At 35.2% G+C, this 25,668-nt stretch overlaps 1 protein-coding gene across 11 annotated transcripts in view; it reads right to left on the minus strand.

Moving 5' to 3' along the window:
* Positions 1–25,668, minus strand: part of LOC106504458 (uncharacterized) — a 1,793,907-nt gene that overhangs the window by 1,387,469 nt on the left and 380,770 nt on the right. For all 11 annotated transcript variants that reach the window (XR_014810743.1, XR_014810742.1, XR_014810741.1 and 8 more), the window contains one exon: positions 10,246–10,316. The gene's annotated coding sequence lies outside the window, so the exon portion shown is untranslated. The remainder of the gene's footprint in view (positions 1–10,245; positions 10,317–25,668) is intronic.

A 25,668-nucleotide genomic window follows, 5' to 3' on the forward strand; every position in this document is an offset into this window, starting at 1 on the left:
GTGCAGACCTCCCAGTCCTGCCTGCCCTCAGGAAGTCCTCCTTTACTTCAGAGAGACCTTGTCAGCCCTGCCCAGCCTCATAAAAAGTCACTCTGCCTCAAAGAAGACCAACCAACAATGCCAGCCCTCTGGAAACATTCCATAGCAGTGCCAAGGCAAACCCTGCCAGTCCATGGGGAGTACAAATCCACCAAGGGAAAGAAAACAACAAGCAAGATGAAGATGCTGAGAAACCACTCCCAGTTGAACCAACAGGAGAACTCACCTAAAGCAGTCAACAATGAAACAGATCTCTTCAGTCTGACAGACTTGGAGTTCAAAAGGGAAATAGTGAAAATACTGAAGGAATTAAGAGGAGATATGAACAGTAATGCAGACACCCTCAGAAAGGAAATAGAAAATATAAGGAAGAGCCAAGAAAAAATTAGAAAATTAATTGGCAGAGATACAAACTTAACTAAGGGCAGTAAAAACCAGAATGAATAATGCAGAAGAACGAATTAGTGATGTGGAAGATAGAATAATGGAAATCACCCAATCAGTTCAGCAGACAGAAAACCAAATGAAAAAACATGAAAGCAGACCTATGGGATAATATAAAGCAGGCCAAACTATGCATAATAGGAATGCCAGAAGGAGTAGAAAAAGATAAGGGGATGGAAAATATATTTGAAGAAATTATTGCTGGAAACTTCTCAAACATAAATGATACTGAGTTCAAGATGCAGGAACCACAGAGGGCCCCAAACAATCTGAACCCAAATAGACCCACACCAAGACACATTATAATAAAAATGGCAAAAATTAATGATAAAGAGAAGATCCTAAAGGCAGCAAGAGAAAAGCAGAATGTTACCTATAAGGGAACTCCCATAACGTTATCAGCTGATTTCTCTACAGAAACTCTACAGGCCAGGAGGGAATGGCAAGAGATATTTAAAGTGCTAAAAGGGAAAAATATGCAACCTAGAATACTCTATCCAGCAAGAATATCATTTAAAATAGAAGGGGAAATAAATTTTTTTTCCAACAAACAAAAGCTAAAAGAATACAGCAAAACAAAGCCCAGGCTAAAAGAAATATTGAAAGGGCTTCTCTAAACCAAAAAGAAAGGGTGATTGAGGAAACCACAATGAGAGACCAGACACTCAATTAAGCCAGCATACAGATTTAATCATGAACATGTTTCAAACAAAATAAAATTGAAAAGAAAAAAAGAGTCATCAAAATCATAAAATGTGGGCAAGGTAAGTAAGGAAATTAATGGACTCTTTGTTTAAATGTTTTTTTTGTTTGTTTGTTTTTTGTCTGTTTCTCTTCTTAATTTTAGTATAGTAATGAAGGATTTGAACCTACAGGACCATCAGGCTAAAACAAACGATTATAGGAAGGGGTTAGAATACTTAAAAAACAGAGCACCCCCAAACCATAACCAAACATTGCATTCGCAAAAAATGAAAACAAAACAAAACAAAACAAAAACACTCAAGCAGAAAATAATCAGAGACCATCCAACCAAAAAAAGAAAGGAGGAATGGAGAACCATAGAATCAACTGGAACACAAGGTTTAAAATGGCAATAAATAATCATCTATCAATTATCACCCTAAATACCAATGGACTGAATGCTCCAAACAAAAGACACAAAGTGGCTGAGTGGATAAAAAAGCAAAAACCTCCAGTCTGCTGCCTACAGAAACTCACCTTAGGACAGAGACACATATAGATTGAAAGTGAAGGGGTGGGAAAAAAATATTTCATGCCAATAGACATGACAGGAAAGCAGGAGTTGCAATACTCATATCAGACAAAATAGACTTTAAAACAAAAGACATAAAGAAAGACAAAGAAGGACACTACTTAATGATTAAGGGATCCATCCAAGGAGAGGATGTTACTATCGTCAACATATGTGCCCCAAATACAGGAGCACCTAGATACATACAACAAATATTAACAGACGTAAAGGGAGAAATTGATGGGAATACAATCATAGTAGGAGACTTTAACACCCCCCTCACATCAATGGACAGATCCTCTAGACAGAAAACCAATAAAGCAACAGAGATCCTAAAGGAAACAATAGAAAAGTTAGACTTAATTGATATCTTCAGGACACTACATCCAAAAATATCAGAATACACATTCTTCTCAAGTGCACATGGAACATTCTCAAGCATTGACCACATTTTGGGACACAAAGCTAATCTCAATAAATTTAGGAGCATAGAAATTATTTCAAGTATCTTCTCTGACCACAATGGTATGAAACTAGAAATCAATCACAGCAAAAGAAATGAGAAAAAACCTACTACATGGAGACTAAACAACATGCTACTAAAAAACCAATGGGTCAATGAGGAAATCAAGAAGGAAATTGAAAAATACCTTGAGACAAACGATAATGAAGACACAACCTCTCAAAATCTATGGGATGCTGCGAAATCAGTGCTCAGAGGGAAATTCATAGCGAGAAAAGCCTTCTTCAAAAAAGAAGAAAGATCTCAAATTGACAACTTAACCCTTCACCTAAATGAATTAGAAAAAGAAGAACAAAAGACCTAAAGTCAGCAGAAGGAAGGAAATTATGAAGATCAAAGAGGAAATAAATAAAATAGAGATTCAAAAAACAATAGAGAAAATTAGTAAAACCAAGAGCTGATTATTTGAAAAGGTAAATAAAATTGACAAACCCCTGGCTAGATTCACTAAGAAGAGGAGAGAAAGAATGCAAATAAACAAAATTATAAATGAAAAAGGAGAAATCATAACAGATACTGCAGAAATACAAAAAAATTAAGAGAATACTATGAACAACTATATGCCAACAAGTCTGACAATCTGGAAGAAATGGACAATTTTCTAGAATCTTACAGCCTGCCAAAACTGAATCAAGCAGAAACAGACCAATTGAACAGACCCATCACTAGAAATGAAATTGAAGAGGTCATAAAAATACTCCCTACAAATAAAAGTCAAGGACCAGATGGCTTCACAGGCAAATTCTACCAAACATACAAAGAGGATCTGGTGCCCATCCTCCTTAAACTTTTTCAAAAGGTTGAAGAAGAATGAACACTCCCAAAGACATTCTGTGATGCCACCATCACCCTAATTCCAAAACCAGACAAAGATAACACCAAAAAAGAAAACTATCGGCCAATATCTTTTATGAATACAGATGCAAAAATTCTCAACAAAATCTGAGCCAACCGAATCCAACAACATATCAAAAAGATCATACACCATGACCAAGTGGGATTCATCCCAGGTTCACAAGGATGCTTCAACATATGCAAATCAATCAACATCATACACCACAGTAAAAATGAAAAGTAAAAAAACATATGATCATCTTAATAGATGCAGAAAAAGCATTTGACAAAGTCCAACATCCATGATCAAGACCCTTGCCAAAGTGGGTATAGAGGGAACATTCCTTAACATATACAAAGCCATTTATGACAAACCCAAAGCAAATATAATACTCAATGGAGAAAAACTGAAAGCCTTCTCACTCAAATCTGGAACAAGGCAGGGATGCCCACTCTCACCACTGCTCTTCAACATAGTTTTGGAAGTCCTAGCCACAGCAATTAGACAAACAAAAGAAATCAAAGGCATCCATATAGGAAAAGAAGTGATAAAACTGTCACTGTATGCAGATGACATGATACTATACATAGAAAACCCTAAGGACTCAACCCCAAAACTACTTGAACTGATTAATAAATTCTGCAAAGAAGTAGGATGTAAGATTAACATTCAGAAATCAGTCACATTTCTATATACCAGCAATGAAATATTAGAAAAGGAATACAAAAATACGATACCTTTTAAAATTGCACCTCACAAAATCAAATACCTCGGAATACACCTGACCAAGGAGGTAAAGGACCTATATGCCGAGAACTATAAAACTTTAATCAAAGAAATCAAAGAAGATGTAAAGAAATGGAAAGATAATCCATGTTCATGGATTGGAAAAATCAATATTGTAAAAATGGCCATACTACCCAAAGCCATCTACAGATTCAATGCAATCCCTATCAAATTACCTATGACAGTTTTCACAGAACTAGAACAAACAATCCAAAAATGTATATGGAACAACAAAAGACCCAGAATTGCTTTGGCAATCCTGAGGAACAAAAACCAAGCAGGGGGTTAACTCTCCCAGACTTCAAGCAATATTACAAATCCACAGTCATCAAAACAGTGTGGTACTGGTATCAAAACAGATACACAGACCAATGGAACAGAAGAGAGAACCCAGAAATAAACCCTGACACCTACAGTCAATTAATCTTTGACAAGGGAGGCAAGAACATAAAATGGGAAAAAGAAAGTCTGTTCAGCAAGCATTGCTGGGAAACCTGGACAGCTGCATGCAAAGCAATGAAATTAGAATATACCCTCACACCATGCATAAAAATAAACTCAAAATGGCTGAAAGACTTAAATATAAAACAAGACACCTTCAAACTCCTGGAAGAGAACATAGGCAAAACACTCTCAACATCATGAATATATTCTCAGGTCAGTCTCCCAAAGCAATAGAAATAAGGGCAAAAATAAACCAACGGGACCTAATCAAACTGAAAAGCTTTTGCACAGCAATGGAAACCAAAAAGAAAACAAAAAGACAACTTACAGAATGGAAGAAAATAGTTTCAAATGATGCAACCGACAAGGGCTTAATCTCTAAAATATATAAATAACTTATACAACCCAACAGCAAAAAAGCCAATCAATCAATGGAAAAATGGGCAAAAGACCTGAATAGACATTTCTCCAAGGAAGATATACAGATGGCCAGCAAGCACATGAAAAAATGCTCAACATCACTGATTAAAAGAGAAATGCAAATCAAAACTACCATGAGATTCCACCTCACACCAGTCAGAATGGCCATCATTCATAAGTCCACAAATAACAAGTGCTGGAGGGGGTGTGGAGAAAAGGGAACCCTCCTGCACTGTTGGTGGAAATGTAAACTGGTACAGCCACTATGGAGAACAGTTTGGAGATACCTTAGAAACCTATACATAGAACTTCCATATGACCCTGCAACCCCACTCTTGGGCATATATGTGGACAAAACTCTACTTAAAAGAGACACATGCACCTGCATGTTCATTGCAGCACTATTCACAATAGCCAGGACATGGAACCAACCCAAATGTCCATCGACAGATGATTGGATTCGGAAGATGTGGTATATAGACACAATGGAATACTACCCAGCCATAAAAAAGAACGACATAATGCCATTTGCAGCAACATGGATGGAACTAGAGACTCTCATACTGACTGAAATGAGTCATAAAGACAAAGACAAATACCATATGATATCACTTATATCTGGTATCTAAAATACAGCACAAATGAACCTTTCCACAGAAAAGAAAATCATGGACTTGGAGAATAGACTTGTGGCTGCCGGGGGTGGGGGGGAGGGAGGAAGTGGGAGGCACTGGGAGCTTGGGGTTATTGGATACAACTTGGAATGGATTCACAAGGAGATCCTGCTGAGTAGCATTGAGAACTATGCCTTGATACTTATATTGCAACAGAACAAAGGGTGGGGGGGGAAATGTATGCATGTAAGAGGAACTTGGTCTCCATGCTGTACAGTGGAAAAAAATTAAATAATAAAACAAGAAAAATAAATAAAGAAATAAAAATATGGAATGTATCATTTCCTAAATAAATAGTTCCTTTTGAAACAACTTTAACCTCAAAAGGTCCCTAGAGGGTATAATTCTTTTTCAAAATGTCTAAGTAATCATTTATTTGTTACTTTAATTCTAATTAATGAATTAAACCTATCCTTTGATCTCTACTTTTAACTTCCTTATAGTTTTCATGACTGTCAGAAGTTTGTCTTTTGAACTTTATCTCTCTCCTTCATATAATTTCTCTCTACACAACACTTTGAACTCCCTTTGTAATAAAATCTTCTCAGACTGGAAGATTCCAAGACTACCCTCACATTAAAGTATCATCAGCATTCCTATAGATTTAACACTGAAATTTTATTACATCAAAAATGTTTCTTGAGCCTCTTACTGTATTTTAGGTCCTGATGATAACCATAATATAATAATGTCACAACCTCCTTCTGTCACCCATTTAGTTCAATCTCAAGATTTCTTTTTATATTCTGCCTTGATAACGATCCATTCTACTCTATTGTCCCTCATGACACTTTTTCTGCAAAAGCCCCATAGATCACATTGCAAATGTTATGATTCTCAGAGAACTAATACACTCCGAGCTGAAATAACCTTTACAAGGTCACATAGCTTCCTGCTGGAAAAGTGCATAATATAACTTTCTGAATTCAGTCAAAATGCCTTTTTAATAGTTGCTCCTTCTACAATTTTTAACTCCTTATGTGGGTTTACTGTCCATTGTGGTAGCAGGTTGCTAAGAAAACAGCTATTATAACTGCTTCTAGCCCATGCTATCTCACAAAACCATCTAAAGAATGAGTCAAATGAGTCTTACTGTCCCCCAGCCAAGGGTTTTCTTCCCATTTAAAAAGGAAAGATGGAATCAAAGAAAAATGGTGAAGAAATATGGTTTCTTTATACTGATTCAAGAGCATCTAGGAGTTCCCATTGTGGCTGAATGGGTTAAGAATCTGACTGCAATGGCTTGGGTCTTTGCAGAGGTGTGGGTTCAATCACCAGCCAGTGCAGCAGGTTAAAGGATCTGCTACTGCTCCAGCTGCAGCATAGGTTGCAACTGTGGCTAGAAATCAGCCCTTGTCCTGAGAACTTCCATATGCTGCAGGTGTGTCCATAAAAAATAAATAAATAAAATTAAAAAAAAATAAAAATGAGAGCATCCACAGGGGTTACACTGTGTCTAAGTAGCCAAAAAGTTCCCTGGATTGCAAGCTCGGTGTGATATCTTTTATCTATAAGCAAGATCATTTTCTCATATTTGAAAAAAAACTGCTCATAATTTCTTTTCCAAAAAGGTTATCCTAAGGGGATGCTCATATGATTTCTTTGTATTGCACACTCATTACAGTTTATTTCATTTCCAGGAAGGATTTTCATCCTAATATTATTACTATGAGAATACGGTCTTATAGCCAGGCCAATTCTGAATAGGACCTATGAGGTTTGTTCCAGTTTCCTTTCAACTAGGCTCTCTGCCCTACTTGATAAAATAATAAGTGTGTTTTTGCTTAACATCATTATTGAGGGGTTAAAAATCTAAGCATTCTTTGGAGTTCCCGTTGTGGCTCAGTGATTAACAGATCCGATTAGGAACAATTAGGTTGCGGGTTCAATCCCTAGCCTTGCTCAGTGGGTTGAGGATCCAGCATTGCCGTGAGTTGTGGTGTGGGTTGCAGATGCGGCTCGGATCCTGAGTTGCTGTGGCTCTGGTGTAGGCTGGCAGCTACAGTTCCAATTGGACCCCTAGCCTAGGAACCTCCATATGCCACACAAGTGGCCCTAGAAAAGGCAAAAAGACAAAAAAAAAAAAAAGATTCTAAGCATTCTGGATTTCTGATTTTTTATATTTTCTGATTCTTTATAATATCTTATGGCCATCATGGTTTTTCCTATACCTACTCATTTAGTACATTCAACTTCTAATACAACATTTACTTTATATAGCTATGACATCCTCTAATATATTCTCTCCTACTCTTCATCATTTTAATTTCCTTCTCAACAACACTTACCAATAATTGATTTATACACAGCCAAGAAAATACTGTAATTTTAAAAAATTATCATCAAAAACACTCCAGAAGTAGAGATAATAAACAAGTACAAACTTAAGTAATTATAAATTCAAATATGAGTTATTATAAAGGAAACTGAGGAGTGCCTTTAGAAAATAAGATTGGAAGTATAAAAAGGAAGATGTACAAAAAACTGATGCTACTTTATGAAGAGCCTAGTTGGGACATGGTAAGAGAAGAGAAAAATGTTAATAGAATAATAATACTAAAATAAACTACAATGAGATAACATGAGATAAATGTTGAAAATTAAAAGCATAACATTGAAATTTTGTAAAATTTGTGGATTAAAGATAAAGTCAAGGAAAAACCCAGAAATTAGAACAAAAAGATGGATATTAAAAATCAACGAGAATATATATATAAGATTTTAAAAGACTATTCAAGATTTCCATTGTATTAGTAACAGAAATTAAATATAAATAAAATGAAACTAATAGAAAGATAAAAGTATCAAAGAAATAATACAACAGTATTTCTACAAATGATAGACATATGTCTATAAATATAAAGAGCTGACAGATGATCTTGCACAATTAAATCCTAAATCAAAGCATGCCCTCTTGAATTTTCCACATGTCAGTGAAAACTAAAAGTTTCTACATTATCAGAGAGTGTAACAAGGCTCCATACAAAGGAATAGAAATCCTGCATCACATAAATTCTCTATCAAGAGCCAGAAAACCATGGACTAAAGCTATCACAATTCTAGAAGGACATAAGTTTCAATTTATAATTTTGCATTTAGTTCATTTATGAATTAATTGGAAAGTTAAAATAAATTCTTTAGACATGTAAAGGATCAATAACTTTATAGCCCATTCTTCCTTTCTATGGAGCTTCTGGAAGATGTGCTCTAGATAAACAAGAGAGAATAAGATTTAATAGGAGAAGGAAAGTAAAGAGGGTCTCCAAAGGATAGAAGCCCTCAAAGGCAGAGTACCCTTGGAAAGTAAATGTCCCAGGCTGGCACAATAGGATAAAATATGATTTTCAGGAAAAATGGAAATTATATAGCCTTTAGTGAACAGAGCTTTCAGAAAATAAAGTTGTTAATAGATCAATAACATATAAAATAGTTACATAGTAAACTAATAAAATGAAAAATGAAGCAGATATTAATTTCAAGAAAAAATGAATGACAATAAAACATATTTTACATAACTTTGGTTAGCAGTGAATAACATTTATATTGTCAAATAATATAAAGATTAACAATTAATTTACCCAGAAAATTTGATCAAAATAAATTTTTTAAGGAATATAGTAGAATGTTGAGATATGGTATGAAAGCAAGTGAAATCCTGGTCTTCTATAAAAGTACAATAATAAACAGTGATGAAAAAAATGCATCAAGAAATATCAGTATATAGGTATTATTTTGCATAAGAGAGATAAATAACCAAGACAAGGCTAAAAGAGTAAGTCAGGAGATCAAGATGGAAGAGTAGGATGACCTGGAGCTCAACTCCTTGCACAAACACATCAAAAATATACCTACACGTGGAAATATTGTCACATAAAATGAACTGGAAGCTGAGCTCTTATACAAAGCTACAAGAAAGCTCTCCATGTAACTGGGTAGGAAGGAAAAAAAAATTTTAAAGGCATCAAACCATGACCAGTTACCCCTAGGAGGGATCTGTAGTGAAGAGAAGGTCCACACAGATGAACCCTCACCCTGGGGAGCTCTCTTGCCTGCTAGGAAACCTGCTAGGACAGATAGATAGGCTGGAGAAGTCTAGACTTTACTCACAAGGAATACTCATCTTCCAGCTTGCTAACAATTAGGGCAAAGAGAGATCTGAGATAGCAGCTGCCACCTCACTGCACTTCCCAAACTGAAGGGGCAAATGCCCCAAAGGAGGCATAAGACTGGCATGAGATCAGGGAAGAAATTTAGGCTAGTTGCACAAATACAGGCCAAGGGGTCTGGGATGTGATCCCAGCAGAACTGCAGAGACCAATGTTAGTACACACATGGGGACAATGTAGTGAACTGGGCAGATATTATCAGTGTGTGCATAGAGCAGTGTTACAAGAAGCCACAGCAGTGAAACACTGAATCTTGGTCAGACATGCCCTAGGAGAGAACTCAATCTAACTGTTCAGAAACAACCTGTAGCAGGGTCAAGAAGGGAAGAATCCGTGAAGCCTACCATCAGCACACACACCGTGAGAGCAGCTCTGGCCATGGAGCCCATTATCAGTGTGTGCACAGTGATTGCGAGTTCAGCCATGGCAGACATTGTTGGCACATGCACTGGGCAGCACCGCAGCAATATGCAGAGCCTGGATGCTAAGTCCCTGGCACATAGGCCCTGGGCAGGCATACACAATGGTGTATTCCCAATGCATTTCCTTTTCTCCACCCTCTCCACATCCCAGCAGCTTGGCACCAGATCTAAGATGAACAGATTCTGGTAGAAATCTGCCACAAAAGCAACTCCGGTCTTAGGTAGCAGCACACTCACCTCAATATCTGCAACCACAGTACCCTAGCCACCAGCCACAGCCTACTCCACATCATAGCCTTTCATTAGACCTGTAACAAATACAAAGAAGAAAGAGATTAGACCATGGGCTGCTTCTGGGTGGAACTGCAGACACCTGCATGGGCAGTATTTAAGTTTACTGAGACTGCAGAGCCCTCACTTGTTTCAGTAGTCACCTCCTTTGGGGTAGGGGCCACATTCAAGGGCAATAGAGCCTAACTGAACCTGAACCTCAGGGCCTTTACTCCAACAACTAGGAAGCAAACCTCATACTTGACTGTGTGCTAACAGGCATGGATCAAAGAGGAGAAGGCCCTGCCTTATATCCAGCAGAGGTTCTGGACACCGTAATACCAATCATATCTCCTATCAAGGGAAAAACAGCCAGTACATACTGAGGAAAGACACAGCTGGCAACTATACCAAAACCAGCCCTCACACCAAAAATACCATGCACATGCAATTTACACAGGGACACTCCTACCTAAAAACATCTTTTAAGAGAATAATATACAACTATTTCTCCTGAACTCATAGAGACAGAGAAGGTTAAGTAATATAAAAAAGCAGAGGAACTACTTGAATTAAAATAATAAGAGGAAATACCTTAAAAATAATGAAACAGATCTCACCAGTCTAGAAGACCCTGAGTTCAAAAAGGGAGGTAATCTGTTTCTATTTTGTAAATAACTTCATTTGTATCATTTTTCATATTCCACATATAAATGATAACATGTAATATTTGTTGTTGTCTGATTTATTTCACTTAGTATGATAATCTCTAGGTCCATCTATATGTTGCTGCAAAAAAAAGGGAATTAATAAAAAATGCAAAAGGAATTATAAAAATTATCAAGAGAAATGAAGATTGCTATAACAAGAAACTAGAACCCGTAAAGCTGAATAAATCAATTGTGTTGCAGCAAATGGCATTATTTTGTTCTTTTTATGGAACTAGAGACTCTCATACTGAGTGAAGTAAGTCAGAAAGAGAAAGACAGATACCATATGATATCACTTATACCTGGAATCTAATGTACAAATGAAACTTTTGACAGAAAAGAAAATCATGGACTTGCAGAATAGACTTGTGGTTGCCAAGGGGGAAGGGGAGGGAGTGGGATGGATTGGGAGCTTGGGGTTAATAGATGCAGACTATTGCCTTTGGAATGGATTAGCAATGAGATTCTGCTGTGCAGCACTGAGAACCATGCCTAGTCAATTATGATGGAGCCTGATTTTGTGAGAAAAAAAGAATGTATACATGTATGTGTAACTGAGTCAACATGCTGTACAGCAGAAAAAAAAATAATGTATTGGGGAAATAAAAAAAAAGACAAACCAATCAAAATTAAGCAATTCAACTGCTGAGATTAAAAACCAATTGATTTCTAAGGTATCTCCAAACTGTTCTCCATAGTGGCTGTACCAGTTTACATTCCCACCAACAGTGCAGGAGGGTTCCCTTTTCTCCACAGCCCCTCCAGCATTTATTATTTGTGGACATATTAATGATGACCATTCTGACTGGTGTGAGGTGGTATCTCATGGTAGTTTTGATTTGCATTTCTCTTGTGATCAGCGATGTTGAGCATTTTCTCATGTGTTTGCTGGCTATCTGTATATCTTCCTTGGAGAACAGTCTATTCAGGTCTTTTGCCCATTTTTCTATTGATTGATTGGCTTTTTTGCTGTTGGGTTGTATAAGTTGCTTATATATTCTAGAGATTAAGCCCTTGTCCATTGCATCATTTGAAACTATTTTCTTCCATTCTGTAAGTTGTCTTTTTGTTTTCTTTTTGGTTTCCTTTGCTGTGCAAAAGTTTTTCAGTTTGATTAGGTCCCGTTGGTTTATTTTTGCCCTTATTTCTATTGCTTTGGGAGACTGACCTGAGAAAATATTCATGATGTTGATGTCAGAGAGTGTTTTGCCTATGTTTTCTTTTAGGAGTTTGGAATCTAATATCCAGCGCAAATGAACATCTCCGCAGAAAAGAAAATCATGGACTTGGAAAATAGACTTGTGGCTGCCTGATGGGAGAGGGAGGGAGTGGGAGGGATTGGGAGCTTGGGGGTTATCAGACACAACTTAGAATAGATTTACAAGGAGATCCTGCTGAGTAGCATTGAGAACTATGTCTAGATACTCATGTTGCAACAGAACAAAGGGTGGGGAAAAAATGTAATGTATACATGTAAGGATAACTTGATCCCCTTGCTGTACAGTGGGGAAAAAAAAAAAAAGAACATCGAGAAGCAATGACTAGCAGACTAAATGACAAAGAAGATCAATGAGTGATCTGGAAGATAGAATAAGGGAAATCACCCAGTCAGAACAGCAGACAGAAAAACAAATGTAAACAAAGTGAAAGCAACATTCAAGATCTATGGAAGAGAAGAAAGTGTGTCAAACTATACATAATAGGTATTCCCAAAGGAGAAGAGATAGAAAAGAGGAACAAAAATGATTTTGAAGAAATTATGGCTGAAAATTTCCCAAACCTAAAGAAGGAAACAGATGTTCAGGTACAGAAAGCACAGAGTCCCAAATAAGATGAAACCAAACAGACCCAAGCCAAGACATATCATTATTGAAACAGCAAAAGTGAAAACTGAGGATTCTAAAGGCAATAAGAGAAAACAGAAAGTTAGCTACAAGAGAATCCCCATAAGGATACTGGTTGATTTCTTTGCAAAAATGTGGCATACCAGAAAGAAGTGGCATGATATATTCAAAGTTATAAAAGGGAAAAATCTGAAATCCAGGATACTTTACCAGCAAGACTATACTTTAGAATAGGAGAAAGAATTTCTCAGCCAAGCAAAACTAAAAGAATAAAGCAAGATTAAACAATCCTAAAATAAATATTAAAAGTTCTTCTCTAAATAAAAAAGAAATAAGAATCTATAGGAAAGAGAAAATCTCAGTATGAAAGGCAAATATATAAAAGGATTAAAAATCAATTATATGAGCCAGTACATAGGTTTAATTTTTTATAAAGTAGTTAAAGCAATTATAACTAAAATTAACAGCAAAAAAATTAAACACAGGCATGTAAAACAGGACATCAAAATCACAAAATATGGTGGAGAGGAGTATAAAAACATAAACCTTTTAGAATATATTTGCACTTGTCTATAAGTTTAAAGCAAGTAGATATAATTATGAGTCAACATATTTGAACTCCATAGTAACCACAAATCAAAAATATAAAATTCATAAACATTCAAAAAAGGAACTCAAGCATACTGCAAAAGACAATCCTCAAGCTACAAAAGGGAAACAGAAAGAAGAAATGTAATTCCTATTGTCAATTATCAGGTTAAGAACCTGACTAGGATCCATGAGATGCAGTTCAGTCCCTGGCCTTACTCAGTGGGTTAAGGATCCAGCATTGCTGCAAGCTGTGGCATAGCATTGCTGTGGTTGTAGTGTAGGATGGTGGTAGTAGCTCTGATTTGACCCCTAGCCTGTGAACTTTCATTTGCCACAGGTGGGGCCCTAAAAAAAAAGAAAAAAAAAAGTGAACAAACGATAACTAAAAAACACCTGGAAAACAAGGTTTAAAATAGCAATAGGTACATAACCATCAATAACCACTTTAAATGTTAATAAAATGCTCCAATCAAAAGACATAAAGTGGCAATTTGGATAAGAAAACAAGAACCTACAAATACTGCCTATAAGAGACTCACTTAAGGGCAAAGGACACACAAAGACTGAAAGTGATGAGTGGAAAAAGGTATTTCATGCAAATGGAAATGACAGAAAAAAAGTGGGGGTAGAAATACTCCTATCAGACAAAATGACTTTAAAACAGTCTATAAAGAAAGACAAAGAAGGACGTTATATAATAATAATGGGATCAATATGATAAAAGGATATTACACATATTAAAATATTTGCATCCTATCTAGGAGCACCTAAATACATAAAACAAATATTAACAGACATAAAGAGAGAAACTGACAGGAATTCAATAATTGTAGGAAACTTTAACACACTACTAACTTCAATGGAGAGATCATCCAAACAAAAATCAATAAGGCAACAGAGATTCTAAATGGCGCAATGGAGCAGTTGAACTTAATTGATATCTCTACAACACTACCTCCAAAGAAAACCAGAATATTCATTGTCAAGTGTACATAAAACATTGTCTAGGACAGACCACACACTAGGGCACAAATTAAGCCTTAACAGAATTAAAAGGATAGAAATTATTTTAAGCATCTTTTACATCCATAACAATATGAAACTAGAAATTAATTACAGAAAGAAAAATGGGAAAAGAATGAACACAGAGAGACTAAACAACATGGAACTAAAATAAATCAATGGATCAACAATGAAATCAAATAAAAAAATTAGAAAATAATTTGAGACAAATTACAATGAAAATACAACCTTATAAAATCTAAGGGATGCAACAAAAGCAATTCTAACAGGGAAATTTATAATGATAAAGGCTTTCCTCAAGAAGAAAAATATCAAATAATTCACTTAACCTACCACCCAAAAGAATTAGAAAAATAAGAACAAAAAAACGCTGAAATCAGTATAAGAGAGGAAATAGTAAATATTAGAAAGGAAATAAAATAGGGGTTTAAAAAACAGAAAATATCAATAAAATCAAGAGCTGGTTTTTTGAAAATATAAACAAAGTTGACAATCCTCTAACTAGAATCCCCCAGAATAAATGAGAAAGGACACAAATAAACAAAATAAAAAATGAAAAAAGATAAATAACAACTTACACCACCTAAATACAAAATATCATAGAAAACTACTACAAACAGTTATACGTGGTAAACAAACTGGACAACCTTGATGAAGTGGACAAGCTATTGGAAACAAACAGCCTGCCAAAACTGAGTCAAGAAATAGATCATTTAAACAGACTGATCCCTGGAAGTTAAACAGAGTCTGTAATTAAAAAAAAAAAAAAATAGACTCACTGCAAATAAAAGCCCAGAACCTGATGGCTTCACTGGGGATTTCTACCAAACATACAAGGAAGAAATTATAATGATTCTTCTCAAAGTCTTACAAAATACTGAAGAGGATGGAATAATTCCACAGTCATTCTAATGAAATCACATTCACCCTGATTACCAAAACAAGACAAAGATGCTACAAAGACAAAAAATTATAGGCCAATGTCTTTGATGAATATAGATTCTGGAATTCTCAACAAAATATTAGAAAACTGAATGCATAATTGCAAACGATGTTACAATTAAGTAGCTAATCAAAAAAAAAAAAACTGCTCACAGAATTCAATATTGAAAACACAATCAATCCAATCAAAATAGAAGACTTAAATAGACATTCCTCCAAAGAAACAATACAGGAGGCTAACAGACACATAAAAAAGTTGCTTCACATCACTAATTATCAGAGAAATGCAAATCAAAACTACAACAAGGTGCCACTTCACATGGGTCATAATGGCCATCATTAAAAAGTCAGGGAATTCCCTGATCTAGTAGTTAGGATCTAGTAATGATCTAGTAGTTAGGACTTTGTGCTTTCACCTCTTGGGTCTGGATTCAGTCCCTGGCCTGGGTACTGAGATACCACATCACACTGTGGCAAAACAAACAAAAAGAGCTAATATTTTTGAGTATCTTTGCGGCACCACAGGTTTAGGATCTGGTGTTGCCATTATAGCGGCTTGGGTCATTGCTGTGACACAGGTTTGATTCCTAGCCTGGAACTTCCACATGCTGCAGGCGGGGCCCAATAAAAAGTCTACAAATAATAAATGTTGGAGAGTGGAGAGGATGTGGAGAAAAGGGAACTCTCACTGTTGGTGGTAATGCATATCGGTGCAACTGTTATGGAAAATAGTATGGAGTTTCCTCAAAATATACAAAAATAGAGCTACCAGATGATCTAGCAATGCCAGTCCTGAGTATATGTCCAAAACAGATAAAAACTCTAATTCAAAAGGGTACATGCACCCCAAAGCCAAGCTATTGTTGTTTCCAGTAGCCAAGACATGAAAACAACTCAAGTGTCCAACAAAAGTTGATTAGCTTAAGGTATGTATGGAATGGACTACTACTCAGCCATTTGTAGAAATATGGATGGACCTAGAAAATATTATAGTTAGTGAAGTAAGCCAGACAGAGAAAGACAAATATATCACTTACATCACTTATATGTAGAATGTAAAAAATAATGCAAACAGGTCTATATACAAAACAGAAACAGACTCATAGACATAGAAAACAAACTTATGGTTACCAAAGGGGGAAAGGGGGAAAGGGAATAAATCTGGAATGTGGGATTAATGGACTCAAACTTCCATACACCAAATAGATAAGCAACAAGGATTTATTATATACCACTGAGAAGTATATTAAACATCTTATAATAACCTTTAATGAAAAATAATGTGATTACCTATATACATATGTATATATATAAAACATATGTATAAATAACTTTTATGTATATATAAAACTGAATTGCCTTTCTCTACAGCTGAAACTAACACAAAATTGTCAATCAACTATACTTAAATAAATTTTTTAAATAGTGTAAGTCAGTACTCCTAAAGAGCAACCTTAAGAGAGAGGTAGAGTAGAACAAGGGATTGAGATTTATTATTATATAAACTTTTAGTATAATTTGACTTTTAATAAGTGACCATTCTATTTATTAAAGTGAAAACAATAAATTCCTAATGTGAGAAAAAAAACAAAATATATGTTTATTATAACAAACCTTTTTTTTTTTTTTTTAATTTTTGGGCCACCCCCATGGCATATGGAAGTTCCTAGGCCAGTGATCAAATCCCAGCAGAAGCTGTGACCTACACCACAGCTGCAGCAACAGTGGATACTTAACACACCTGGCCGGGCTGGGGATTGAACTAGTACGGTATCTTCACAGAGGTAAGTTGGATCATTAACCAACTGTACTGCAGCAGGAAATCCAAACCTTTTAACACTCATTAAGATGTAGAAGGAAAGGTCACTCTAAACCCCAAGACCTAGAAATAATGACTAATTTCTCATCACAAAATATTTTTATGTTTGAACATGATATCACACTTAATATGTTCAAATTATATATGCTAATTATCTCCCACCTAATTTACTGATTATAAAGGTGAAAATAGGAAACTCACTATTGTTAATATATTTACTAACCTATTTCAATTTTAATACTATTAATTCAAGCTACTTAAAAATTTTCGAGAATGTAAATTTAAGAATACATATGTAAAAAAAAAGGGATAACAAGTAAAGGAGAGATGCCCCTACTTTAAATTAAATAAGAGTCCACTTCACTGAAGGTATCTGAGAAAAAAAAGTATTCTGGCAGAAGGATAGGCAAGGTTAAAAATCCAGAATATGCACCCCAGTGTTCATTGCAGCACTATTTACAATAGCCAAGACATGGAAGTAACACAAATGTCCATCAGCAGAGGAATGGATAAAGATATGGTACACATATTACTCAGCCATAAAAGAAAAAGAAATAATGTCATCTGTTGCAACATGGATGGACCTAAAAACTATCATTCTAAGTGAAGTTAGTCAGACAATGAAAGACAAACATCATATGATATCACCTATGGGTAGAATCTAAAAATAAAAGGATACAATTAACCTATCTGCAGAACAGAAACAAACTCACAGAATTTGAAAAACTTACAATTACCAAAGGGGACAGGTGGAGGTGGGGAAGGATGGTCCTGGAAAGATATTCCCACAAATAAACTTTATTCCTTAAACTTTTAAAGGCAGGCTCCCCCTACTCTCATCTCTGGTTCTGGATGAGGGAACTGGCATATGCACACTGAATAAAACAGATTGGCCAATGGAAACCTGCTGCATAGCACAGAGAATTCTACCCAGTAGTCTGATAATCTATGGGATAAAAGAATCTGAGAGAGAATGGATATGTATATATGTATGACTGGGTCATTTTGTTGTACAGAAATTGTCACAACCTTGTAAAATAACTATACTTCAGTAAAACTTAAAAAATAAGTTATGAAAAATAGGATGAAGAGTGAAGACAGATATGTTTGGATGCAAGTGACAAAAAAACTGAAAAAATGAGAAATTTAGTTATTACAATAGTATTGACTATATTCCCTATTACATATACTATATCCCCATAACTTATTTTATAACTAGAAGTTTGTGTCTCTTAATTCCCTTCACCTAATTTTAACACCCCCCACACTCCTACTTTCTGAAAACCACCAGTTTGTTTTCTGAATCTATGAATCCATTTGTTTCTAATTTATTTGCTTTTTTTTTTTTTTTAGATTCCACATATAAGAGAGATCACACACTATCTGTGTTTCTCTTTCTGACTTATTAGCATAATAATCTCTAGGTCCATTCTTGCTATGGGTGCACATAGCAAGATTTAATTCTTTTCTATGGTTGAGTAATAATCCATTTTACACACACATGCACGCACACACGCACGCACACATCCCATCTTCTTTAACCACTCATCTATCAATGGTTACTCCAGTTGCTTCCATATCTTGGTTATTGTAAATAATGCTGCAAGGAACCATATGCTTTTTTGAATTAGTATTTACTGCGGTTTTGAGGAGGGGAAGGTCCAGGTCAGATTTACACTTTACCAAGCTCAATCTGGTTGTTTTATGGGGTTCAGTATTTCAAATCACAGATAATAAGAGCTTCATACAGGGTCTTAAAAAGGGAAAGGGAAGAAGGAGTCAGATTCTGAATATATAAACCAAAGTGAAAGCTGTCAGGATTTTCTGTATTAAAGTTCAGTATTTTTATCTTGCCTTGGCCTATATGAAGGGATCATTTGATTTTTTTTTTAATTATCAAATTGCGTTTAAAGACAATTCAAAGTCAAAATTCAGGGTTCTGAATATTTTTCACATTTCCCTGTAGTTACTGAGGTTTAATATGACGGGTCTTAAAGCTTATTTGTTGGTTCCACCTCCTCCACCCCAACCCTCTCCCCCCACACAGACATAGATAGCAAGACAGTGAAAGAAGCTGTTTGACAGCATAGAACTGTGATGACATCGACTCTCATAACTAAGAGCCACAAAACCCAATGACAGAACAGATCTGGCAGAGATCCTTAGAGGACCACATATTGATACAAACACAAGTTTCCCATTAGCAACATTATGTTACCTAGTTTATATACCATCATCTGCATTTCCTAGTGTTAAAGACTTTGAAAATATAAATTATGGCTAAAACTCATAAGCCTGGATTGAACTTCAAAGGATGAAAAACTTATAATTTAAAAAATGGAAAGAAATACTTCCCTGTATTTATGCCTGCCTACACTTTCATCTCCTGAACTGCAGTAAGCTATTGATCTGCCAGGGGTAAAATAAAAGCATCAGTGTTTTAAGGATCCTGGTTAGGTTGTGCTGAATTACAAAAGTCAAACAAAAAATGAGCAGGCTTTCTCTTGTGCTTTTCTATGGCTTCCTCTGCCAATCGGTGCTGTGAACAACTAACATGGAAACTGACTGGATAAGAATAAAGATAAAGCTCTTTAGATTTCAAAATAACTACATATGCATATTCTATGCATCTGAATTCTCAAACCCTGCTCTCTCATCTCACAAATGAGCACTCTTTCAGTAATGAGACAAGGTCTAGTCCTAACCCAGTGCAGCCCATTTCGATAATACACATGCTCAGGTGTTTAACAGAGTCTGCTGCACTTTTTGAAATGGCTTCAGTGGGTCACTGCACCTTACTTTTCCACAAAAGGCTGAAATTAAATATTGGTAAGCTAGAGAGGCAATATAGCAGTGGCATTCACATTTAAATCCCAAAAGCATAGTTACCACATAGATGATAATGGTCTAGTTATTTTAACTCTGTAAATTAATTTTTTCTTCTAGAAAAAGTTAATGGTATTTATATCAGTGTTTACTGTGAGAATGAAATGAGGAAAAACATGTAAACCACTTAATATAGTCTCTGCATAGAGTCACTGAGTAAATGTTAGCACTTTTATAAAGAGGTTCATTGTTCTGAACTGACAATAAGAAACCCTCTGTTTTGCTATTTTAGTTGGACTCTGCACATGGTTTCTTTCTGTTGAAGAAAATCAATGTCTTAAACTCAAGAAATAAGGCAATACATGGCAAAGTGCTTGGTGGCTGACAAGTGCCCTAGAGGTGCTGAAGTTTGTGTATTATAAATAGCACTGCTCACATTATTCTTCCTGAGTTTCTGTAGCATAGTAAAGGTAATAATGTGTAACTGATGGAATTTCAAATAAAGCATTATTAAAATATTTGTTCAGTGACCTTTTTGCTTTTTACCTTTTGTTCCTTCTTGTGGCTGTTACCATTCTGGTATAATCTCCATTCATCTTACATATTTCTTTCGGTTTTACTCATGATATTCCCTTAACTGGTTCAGGACATCTATTTTAGTTTCTTTTTGGAGTAGAGAAAAGATATGTAATAGCACTTATAATGTTTTGGAGTTCCCATTGTGGCTCAGTGGAAATGAACCTGACCAGTATTCATGATCCCTGGCCTTGCTCAGTGGGTTAAGGATCTGGAATTGCCATGAGCTGTGGTGTAGGTTGCAGGTATGACTCAGATACGGAATTGCTGTGGCTGTGGTATAGGCCAGCAGCTAAAGCTCCGATTCAACCCCTAGCCTGGAACTTTCATATGCCATAGGTGCAGCCCTAAAAAGCAAAACAACAACAACAACAACAAAAAACAAAAACAAAAAACAAACTTTATATCATAAATTAGGAGATTCAGGCCTAGAGCAAGACAGTAATAAGCAGATCTCTTATTAAAAATGGGAAAAAAATCAGTTTCTGGTGATATATAAATTACAAAAAACACTTTGGAGGATCTTTTGAGTTCCATAACCTAGCAGAGTGCCATATGGTAAAACCCTTCCTTGGTACTAAAGGATGCTTTTCCCTGTGTGGGGTGCTATATCTATCAGTGCTATTTTATTCCTGACAACCAAGAATGCCTAGATAGTGTATAAACCTATTTACATATTTACAATATTCTTAGGATATAATTCATAGATTAGAAAATTTTAGATGAAAAAGGCAGAGACAGCAGAAACAAGAAAGCATAATTTTTCTGAGGAAAAAAAAAACCATTTAAAAGAGCAAGAAAAAGTATCTTCTTGTGATCCATGGATTAGGGATGACTCAGAACATTCTCACAATAAAGGGCTGGGTCCACAAGACATAAAATTTAAGGTAGCTCAGAGAATTGTGATCTTGGTTTGCTAGGATCTGTCAGGAAATGTTGGTAGAGAAGAGTAGGTACCTGTCAAGTTTTACCAGACACATGAATATTCCAGAAGCTAGGCTTATGATGTAGTGAATCAGAGTCATTAAGAGCCTTCTAGGCAAATAATACTCTCTTTATAATAACATTAGATTTATAAAATTAAGAATAACAGTTTTAGAAGTTCCAGTTTCCTAGACTCAAGATTTACAAAAATAACAAAATATACTATAATTCCAAGTTGATAACACCTGTGAATTTTATTTTTTTCTGAGCAAAGGGATAAAGAGCACATAAAGGTTAGTACTTCATGACTAGAGGACCATGGAAAGGGAAACGTACATCAAAAGAAACAGACCCAAAGGAAGGCAGGGAAGTCATGATATTGTATATTTAAAAAATGTTTAAATGGATAAAAATACACACACACAAATCAGCAAAGAAATTATTTGTTATAAAACGAAGAAATATTTTCCAGATCCAACAATATAGGACACTCAGTTAATGCTTCAGCTCCTTCCTTACTGCATAAAATGAACTAATAATACATTAATGCTAACCAGTTTAAAAGAAGAGGAATCACAACCCAGAGCAGTAGGGTACACACTGATACTGTAGCTTATAAGAATGCCTATATTAAGAGAAGGACACACCACCCTACCAGGGCTAAAAATTCTCATTCGAATTGCTCAGTTTTGAAAACATAGACAAACAATAAAAGTCGACTCACCACATTTCTGAGTTAATCAATAAACAACAGTAGACAGAGAACTGCAAAACGGCACAGGTGCCTGGGACACTTATATGAAACCATGTGATTTCATTGCTTGGTGGATGAATTACTACTAGGTGCAGAGTTGCCTGACATTCTACCAATGCATTCAAAAACAAGTGACCTGAAGGTGAGTATAATAAAAACCATACTTTTGGCTAACAATATACGTAAAAAAGATTTTGAGATATTTACAAAACTGCAATGTGGTACAAAAACATTTGTGATTTCTAATGATGATGCCACAGCTCCTGCTAATACTACCGTGATTTACTGCCTACATTTATGATCAGAAGAAGTTGTATGTTGTAGTTACAGCTTGATCAAAATCAAGATGTAATTTTTCCATCAAATTCTATGCCCCATAATCTATACATGGATCTCATGTAAGAACCTCTGCTTTATATGAATTACCTCATTTAATCTTTATATAACCCCTGTGAAGAGAATTATTATTTTTTAACTGGGGATAAAACTGTGGGACAGACAATTTGATTTTATCAATGCTTATCACAACAAAGGTAAATCCTGGAGCTAGGAGTCTAACAGAGGCAAATTGACTATGGCACATTTGCTTTTATTCTTTTATTTTGAACTAAATTCTTATGCATTGTTATTATGTATTTATGCATTAGGTAGTTCTGTATCCACCTAGCCAATTGTTCTATTGATTTATGGGCCACAGCCATATGCTTCTACTGCAGTTTTATAATATGTTGAATATTTGGTAGGATAATTTCTCTCTCAATATTTCACACATATTTTTCATTATTCAAATTAATTATGTGAGCTTAAGAGGCATTATTAGAATTTGGGTTTACTGAGGTATAATCTTGTATTCAATAAATTTCATCCTTTCCTAAGGTACAGTTGATATGTTTTACAAATCCATAATGCCACCACAATGAAGTCACAGACCATTTCCATCCTCTCAAAAACTTCATTCATTTCCCTTCCCAGTTAATCCCTTCCCATCTAAACTTTAAAAAAGTTTTAAGAGTAAACATCAAACCAAAGAAACTAGGAGGTTTTTTTGCTTTGTTTCTTTTTACAAGCCCAAACTTTTTTTAAAATTAGGCAATAAAGTACAAAGTTGACAATGTTCAATATATTTTATGAATTAAAAAGCCCCTTAATTTTTTTAGTTATTTTATTATTATTATTGTTTTATTTTTAAGGCTGAACCCGTGGCATCTGGAGGTTCCCAGGCGAGGGGTCGAATCAGAGCTCTAGCTGCTGGCCAACGCCTCAGCCACAGCAACTCAGAATCGGAACCCTTTCTGCAACCTACACCACAACTCACTGCAACGCTGGATCTTTAACCCACTGAGTGAGGCCAGGGATCAAACCTGCATCCTCATGGATGCTAGTCAGATTCATTTCCACTGAGCCACAACAGGAACTCCTAATTTTTTTTTTAATAAATTCAGGTAAATAGAAGCAATGTTATATAACAATAATAATAGACCACACCAATTAAAGCATAGCGGAAAATGTTAAGATTAAATCGAATGTTTGCAAAGAATGATGTTATTGTTTAGAAATAGTATTGTGCAAGAAAAAAATCAAGTAGGTAGAGTTTTATCAAGTATTGATAAATTGTAGACTTGGTGACCTGAAAGTTTCATCTTTTAAAAGTCAGAGAGAGAAGAAAACCTGTTCCTTTGGAGTTAATTCTGGCTACCAAAAGTATACTTGTTGAAGTGAAAATAACAAGAAATTTGTAAAAAATCAAACCCATTGCCTTTGTATTAGCCAAGAGAGTCTGACTTAGTTGGCTATAGTTCTTGGATTTTAGATAAATAAAATAATTAAAACCAAGCAAAGGTAGGTTTGGTCCCACAGCCTGAGATTAAAAAAAAAAAAAAATGACCCGAAGTGGTTTAAAAACACAATATCAAAATTCTGTAAAATCCTTTTCAATCCCTTTTTATCAGAAATAACGAAAATTTTTGCAAAAGGGGAAAAAAATATATACAATGGCACTTATTATTTATACTCATTGTAGTTCCCACCCTTAGTGGAAGGGGAGGTTTCTCTTTATGGAATAACTCTTGAACCAAATAACAGAACTCACATTATAAAATTTTGGATATTAGCAGAAAAACAAGATAATTTACAAATAGATTAATTTTCTTTGCATCAGTGACAACACATCATACATCCTATGCTAAACATCTGACAATGTGTTCTTATTTAACATTTCCTCTTCCTCATGCTATTTCCTCCTCAATCCACCATTTTCTCCTTTGTGACACCCTAAAATTACCCCTAATCCTGACATTCTGACACCTTAATGCAACAGACATTTTCAGTCTTAATTTTTGATTACTCAATTTTTAATATTCTGATCACTTTTTTATTGCTTAAAACTTTCCACTATCAGTATTTCCATAATATCAAGTTATAATTTGCTTTTAAATATTTGTTGCTTCACTATACCTTTCTTCACCTAACACACTCAATTCTTCTCTAGTGACTGAATTTGCTTATACTAAATTTTTCCTTGAATTATTTCTACCATTTTTATGATTTTAACTCTTACATCTATGCTTTTACAATTTTATTTTATTCTTTGTTATTGTTTTTAAATAGTTATTTCCCCAATACAATTTTTTTTTCTACTGTACAGAATGGTGACCCAGTTACACATACATGTACACATTCTATTTTCACACCTTACCATGCTCCATCATAAGTGACTAGACATAGTTCCCAGTGCTACATAGCAGGATCTCACTGCTAATCCATTCCAAAGGCAATAGTTTGTATCTATTAACCCCAAGCTCCCAATCCATCCCACTCCCTCCCCCTCCCCGTTGGCAACCACAAGTCTATTCTGCGTGTCCATGATTTTCTTTTCTGTGGAAAGGTTCATTTGTTCCTTATATTAGATTCCAGATAAAAGTGGTATCATATGGTATTTGTCTTTCGCTTTCTGACCTATTTCACTCAGAATGAGAGTCTCTAGTTCCATCCATGTTGCTGCAAATGGCATTATTTTGTTCTTTCTTATGGCTGAGTAGTATTCCATTGCGTATAATTTTTAAAATTACATATAGCATTAGCCATGATGTCTCTTAAGAATATTAAACATGTACATAAACCTTCTGGACATCTTCACTTTGATATCTGAGGGGTCTTTTAAAGTCAAATGTTTAAAATAAAATCCGTATTCCTTCTAAAACCATTTCTGTCCTAAATTCCATATGTCAATTTATAGTTCCACCAATAATCCATTAGAATGTTTGAATATACTATTGATTTTATATCCCAGACCCCTAAAATGTATTTTCCACAGTGTCAACAGATTGATTTATCTAAAAAAATAGATCTGATGCTACTTATCTCCCTCATATTCTTCAAAGC

The sequence above is a fragment of the Sus scrofa genome, chromosome 7 (genome assembly GCF_054392235.1).
Source record: "Sus scrofa isolate SSC_HxYL_T2T_F1_AM1 chromosome 7, Sscrofa_HxYL_maternal_Yorkshire_Landrace_v2.0, whole genome shotgun sequence".
Classification (NCBI taxonomy): Eukaryota; Metazoa; Chordata; class Mammalia; order Artiodactyla; family Suidae; genus Sus; species Sus scrofa.